Source organism: Taudactylus pleione, unplaced genomic scaffold, assembly GCF_031769625.1.
Source record: "Taudactylus pleione unplaced genomic scaffold, aTauple2 ptg000550l, whole genome shotgun sequence".
NCBI classification, from domain to species: domain Eukaryota; kingdom Metazoa; phylum Chordata; class Amphibia; order Anura; family Myobatrachidae; genus Taudactylus; species Taudactylus pleione.
Window position 1 is genome coordinate 2,067,501 of NW_028284952.1, and position 5,000 is coordinate 2,072,500.

The 5,000-nt window shown below is 37.3% G+C and overlaps 1 non-coding gene and 20 pseudogenes across 1 annotated transcript; all 21 read left to right on the forward strand.

The window, feature by feature from the left end:
- The first annotated feature begins 85 nt into the window (after positions 1-85).
- Positions 86-204, forward strand: LOC148490930 (5S ribosomal RNA; annotated as a pseudogene).
- A 116-nt stretch (positions 205-320) lies between these two features.
- LOC148490931 (5S ribosomal RNA) lies at positions 321-439 on the forward strand (annotated as a pseudogene).
- A 116-nt stretch (positions 440-555) lies between these two features.
- On the forward strand, positions 556-674 carry LOC148490932 (5S ribosomal RNA; annotated as a pseudogene).
- Positions 675-789: 115 nt separating this feature from the next.
- LOC148490933 (5S ribosomal RNA) lies at positions 790-908 on the forward strand (annotated as a pseudogene).
- Positions 909-1,024: 116 nt separating this feature from the next.
- Positions 1,025-1,143, forward strand: LOC148490934 (5S ribosomal RNA; annotated as a pseudogene).
- A 116-nt stretch (positions 1,144-1,259) lies between these two features.
- On the forward strand, positions 1,260-1,378 carry LOC148490935 (5S ribosomal RNA; annotated as a pseudogene).
- A 116-nt stretch (positions 1,379-1,494) lies between these two features.
- Positions 1,495-1,613, forward strand: LOC148490936 (5S ribosomal RNA; annotated as a pseudogene).
- Positions 1,614-1,729: 116 nt separating this feature from the next.
- LOC148490937 (5S ribosomal RNA) lies at positions 1,730-1,848 on the forward strand (annotated as a pseudogene).
- Positions 1,849-1,964: 116 nt separating this feature from the next.
- Positions 1,965-2,083, forward strand: LOC148490938 (5S ribosomal RNA; annotated as a pseudogene).
- Positions 2,084-2,199: 116 nt separating this feature from the next.
- On the forward strand, positions 2,200-2,318 carry LOC148490939 (5S ribosomal RNA; annotated as a pseudogene).
- Positions 2,319-2,434: 116 nt separating this feature from the next.
- Positions 2,435-2,553, forward strand: LOC148490940 (5S ribosomal RNA; annotated as a pseudogene).
- Positions 2,554-2,668: 115 nt separating this feature from the next.
- LOC148490941 (5S ribosomal RNA) lies at positions 2,669-2,787 on the forward strand (annotated as a pseudogene).
- Positions 2,788-2,903: 116 nt separating this feature from the next.
- On the forward strand, positions 2,904-3,022 carry LOC148490942 (5S ribosomal RNA; annotated as a pseudogene).
- Positions 3,023-3,137: 115 nt separating this feature from the next.
- LOC148490943 (5S ribosomal RNA) lies at positions 3,138-3,256 on the forward strand. Its single transcript, XR_015871483.1, has one exon. It is a non-coding gene; the product is annotated as a 5S ribosomal RNA (ribosomal RNA).
- A 116-nt stretch (positions 3,257-3,372) lies between these two features.
- On the forward strand, positions 3,373-3,491 carry LOC148490944 (5S ribosomal RNA; annotated as a pseudogene).
- Positions 3,492-3,607: 116 nt separating this feature from the next.
- On the forward strand, positions 3,608-3,726 carry LOC148490945 (5S ribosomal RNA; annotated as a pseudogene).
- A 116-nt stretch (positions 3,727-3,842) lies between these two features.
- Positions 3,843-3,961, forward strand: LOC148490946 (5S ribosomal RNA; annotated as a pseudogene).
- A 115-nt stretch (positions 3,962-4,076) lies between these two features.
- Positions 4,077-4,195, forward strand: LOC148490947 (5S ribosomal RNA; annotated as a pseudogene).
- A 116-nt stretch (positions 4,196-4,311) lies between these two features.
- LOC148490948 (5S ribosomal RNA) lies at positions 4,312-4,430 on the forward strand (annotated as a pseudogene).
- A 116-nt stretch (positions 4,431-4,546) lies between these two features.
- Positions 4,547-4,665, forward strand: LOC148490949 (5S ribosomal RNA; annotated as a pseudogene).
- A 115-nt stretch (positions 4,666-4,780) lies between these two features.
- On the forward strand, positions 4,781-4,899 carry LOC148490950 (5S ribosomal RNA; annotated as a pseudogene).
- The last annotated feature ends 101 nt before the right edge of the window (positions 4,900-5,000 follow it).

Genomic DNA, 5,000 nt, shown 5'->3' on the forward strand with positions numbered 1-5,000 from the left:
ACTTTTAACATATAATTTTTTCAACTTATCAATGAATTTACTTGAGTTAAGAAGTAATAGAGGTCTAAAGTTAATAATTTTGAAAACTTACAGCCAAACCACACTGGACATGCCCAATCTCTTCTGATATTCGAAGCTATGCAGTGTTGGGCCTGGTTAGTACTTGGATGGGAGACCACCTAGGAATCCCAGGTGCTGTAGGTAATTTTATACTGCCATAACAGTCTATTCTATTACATTTTACATTTAATTTTTTCAACTTATCAATGAATTTACTTGAGTTAAGAAGTAATAGAGGTCAAAAGTTAATGCTTTAGAGCACCTACAGCCAAACCACACTGGACATGCCCAATCTCGTTTGATCTTGGAAGCTATGCAGTGTTGGGCCTGGTTAGTACTTGGACGGGAGACCACCTGGGAATACCAGGTGCTGTAGGTAATTTTATACTGCCATAACATTCTTTTCTATTACATTTTACATTTAATTTTTTCAACTTATCAATGAATTTACTAGAGTTAAGAAGTAATAGAGGTCTAAAGTTAATGGTTTGGGGCACCTACAGCCAAACCACACTGGACATGCCCAATATCATCTGATCTTGGAAGCTATGCAGTGTTGGGCCTGGTTAGTACTTGGATGGGAGACCACCTGGGAATACCAGGTGCTGTAGGTAACTTTATACTGCCATAACATTCTTTTATATTACATTTTACATTTCATTTTTCAACTTATCATTGAATTTACTTGAGTTAAGAAGTAAAAGAGGTCTAAAGTTAATGTTTTTGAGCACCTACAGCCAAACCATACTGGACATGCCCAATCTTGTCTGATCTTGGAAGCTATGCAGTGTTGAGCCTGGTTTGTACTTGGATGGGAGACCATCAGGAAATACCAGGTGCTGTAGGTAATTTTATGCAGCCATAACATTCTTTTCTATTACATTTTACATTTAATTTTTTCAACTTAACAATGAATTTACTTGAGTTAAGAAGTAATAGAGGTCTAAAGTTAATGTTTTTGAGCACTTACAGCCAAACCACACTGGACATGCACAATCTCGTCTGATCTTGGAAGCTATGCGGTGTTGGGCCTGGTTACTACTTGGGTGGGAGACCACCTGGGAATACCAGGTGCTGTAGGTAATTTTATACTGCCATAACATTCTTTTCTATTACATTTTACATTTAATTTTTTCAACTTATCAATGAATTTACTTGAGTTAAGAAGTAAAAGAGGTCTAAAGTTAATGTTTTTGAGCACCTACAGCCAAACCACACTGGACATGCCCAATCTCGTTTGATCTTGGAAGCTATGCAGTGTTGGGCCTGGATAGTACTTGGACGGGAGACCACCTGGGAATACCAGGTGCTGTAGGTAATTTTATATAGTCATAACATTCTTTTCTATTACATTTTACATTACATTTTTTCAACTTATCAATGAATTAACTTGAGTTAAGAAGTAAACGAGGTCTAAAGTTAATGTTTTTGGGCACCTACAGCCAAACCACACTGGACATGCCCAATCTCGTCTGAACTTGGAAGCTATGCAGTGTTGGGCCTGGTTAGTACTTGGATGGGAGACCACCTGGGAATACCAGGTGCAGTAGGTAATTTTATACTGCCATAACATTCTTTTCCATTACATTTTACATTTAATTTTTTCAACTTATCAATGAATTTACTTGAGTTAAGAAGTAATAGAGGTCTAAAGTTAATGTTTTTGAGCACCTACAGCCAAACCACACTGGACATGCCCAATCTCATCTGGACTTGGAAGCAATGCAGTGTTGGGCCTGGTTAGTACTTGGATGGGAGACCACCTGGGAATACCAGGAGCTGTAGGTAATTTTATACTGCCGTAACATTCTTTTCTATTACATTTTACATTTAATTTTTTCAACTTATCAATGAATTTACTTGAGTTAAGAAGTAATAGAGGTCTAAAATTAATGGTTTTGGGCACCTACAGCCAAACCACACTGGACATGCCCAATATCGTCTGATTTTGGAAGCTATGCAGTGTTGGGCCTGGTTAGTACTTGGATGGGAGACCACCAGGGAATACCAGCTGCTGTAATTCATTTTATCATACTATAAAATTATTTTCTATTACATTTTACATTTAATTTTTTCAACTTATCAATGAACTTACTTGAGTTAAAAAGTAATAGAGGTCTAAAGTTAATGTTTTTGTGCACCTACAGCCAATCCTCACTGGACATGCCCAATCTCGTCTGATCTTGGAAGCTATGCAGTGTTGGGCCTGGTAAGTACTTGGATGGGATACCACCTGGGAATACCAGGTGCAGTAGGTAATTTTATACTGCCATAACATTCTTTTCTATTACTTTTTACATATAATTTTTTCAACTTATCAATGAATTTACTTGAGTTAAGAAGTAATAGAGGTCTAAAGTTAATAATTTTGAAAACTTACAGCCAAACCACACTGGACATGCCCAATCTCATCTGATCTTGGAAGCTATGCAGTGTTGGGCCTGGTTAGTACTTGGATGGGAGACCACCTAGGAATCCCAGGTGCTGTAGATAATTTTATACTGCCATAACATTCTTTTCTATTACATTTTACATTTCATTTTTCAACTAATCATTGAATTTACTTGAGTTAAGAAGTAAAAGAGGTCTAAAGTTAATGTTTTTGAGCACCTACAGCCAAACCACACTGGACATGCCCAATCTCGTCTGATCTTCGAAGCTATACAGTGTTGGGCCAGGTTAGTACTTGGATGGGATACCACCTGGGAATACCAGGTGTAATAGGTAATTTTATACTGCCATAACATTCTTTTCTATTACATTTTACATTTAATTTTTTCAACTTATCAATGAATTTACTTGAGTTAAGAAGTAATTGAGGTCTAAAGTTAAAGGTTTTTGGCACCTCCAGCCAAACCACACTGGACATGCCCAATATCATCTGATCTTGGAAGCTATGCAGTGTTGGGCCTGGTTAGTACTTGGATGGGAGACCACCTGGAAATGCCAGGTGCTGTAGGTAATTTTATACTGCCATAACATTCTTTTCTATTACATTTTACATTTCATTTTTCAACTAATCATTGAATTTACTTGAGTTAAGAAGTAAAAGAGGTCTAAAGTTAATGTTTTTGAGCACCTACAGCCAAACCACACTGGACATGCCCAATCTCGTCTGAACTTGGAAGCTATGCAGTGTTGGGCCTGGTTAGTACTTGGATGGGAGACCACCTGGGAATACCAGGTGCTGTAGGTAATTTTATACTGCCATAACCTTCTTTTCTATTACATTTTACATTTAATTTTTTCAACTTATCAATGAATTTACTTGAGTTAAGAAGTAATAGAGGTCTAAAATTAATGGTTTTGGGCACTTACAGCCAAAGCACACTGGACATGCCCAATATCGTCTGATCTTGGAAGCTATGCAGTGTTGGGCCTGGTTAGTACTTGGATGGGAGACCACCTTGGAATCCCAGGTGCTGTAGGTAATTGTATACTGCCATAACAGTCTTTTCTATTACATTTTACATTTAATTTTTTCAACTTATCAATGAATTTACTTGAGTTAAGAAGTAATAGAGGTCTAAAGTTAATGCTTTTGAGCACCTACAGCCAAACCACACTGGACATGCCCAATCTCGTTTGATCTTGGACGCTATGCAGTGTTGGGCCTGGTTAGTACTTGGACGGGAGACCACCTGGGAATACCAGGTGCTGTAGGTAATTTTATATAGTCATAACATTCTTTTCTATTACATTTTACATTACATTTTTTCAACTTATCAATGAATTAACTTGAGTTAAGAAGTAAAAGAGGTCTAAAGTTAATGTTTTTGAGCACCTACAGTCAAACCACACTGGACATGCCCAATCTCGTCTGATCTTGAAAGCTATGCTGTGTTGGGCCTGGTTAGTACTTGGATGAGAGACCACCTGGGAATGCCAGGTGCTGTAGGTAATTTTATACTGAAATAACATTCTTTTCTATTACATTTTACATTTCATTTTTCAACTAATCATTGAATTTACTTGAGTTAAGAAGTAAAAGAGGTCTAAAGTTAATGTTTTTGAGCGCCTACAGCCAAACCACACTGGACATGCCCAATCTCAACTGAACTTGGAAGCTATGCAGTGTTGGGCCTGGTTAGTACTTGGATGGGAGACCACCTGGGAATACCAGGTGCTGTAGGTAATTTTATACTGCCATAACATTCTTTTCTATTACATTTTACATTTAATTTTTTCAACTTATCAATGAATTTACTTGAGTTAAGAAGTAATAGAGGTCTAAAGTTAATGTTTTTGAGCACCTACAGCCAAACCACACAGGACATGCCCAATCTCGTCTGAACTTGGAAGCTATGCAGTGTTGGGCCTGGTTAGTACTTGGATGGGAGACCACCTGGGAATACCAGGTGCTGTAGGTAATTTTATACTGCCATAACATTCTTTTCTATTACATTTTACATTTAATTTTTTCAACTTATCAATGAATTTACTTGAGTTAAGAAGTAAAAGAGGTCTAAAGTTAATGTTTTTGAGCACCTACAGCCAAACCACACTGGACATGCCCAATCTCGTCTGATCTTGGAAGCTATGCAGTGGTGGGCCTGGTTAGTACTTGGATGGGAGACCACCTAGGAATCCCAGGTGCTGTAGGTAATTTTATACTGCCATAACATTCTTTTCTATTACATTTTACATTTCATTTTTCAACTAATCATTGAATTTTCTTGAGTTAAAAAGTAATAGAGGTCTAAAGTTAATGTTTTTGTGCACCTACAGCCAATCCTCACTGGACATGCCCAATCTCGTCTGATCTTGGAAGCTATACAGTGTTGGGCCTGGTAAGTACTTGGATGGGATACCACCTGGGAATACCAGGTGCAGTAGGTAATTTTATACTGCCATAACATTCTTTTCTATTACATTTTACATTTAATTTTTTCAACTTATCAATGAATTTACTTGAGTTAAGAAGTAATAGAGGTCAAAAG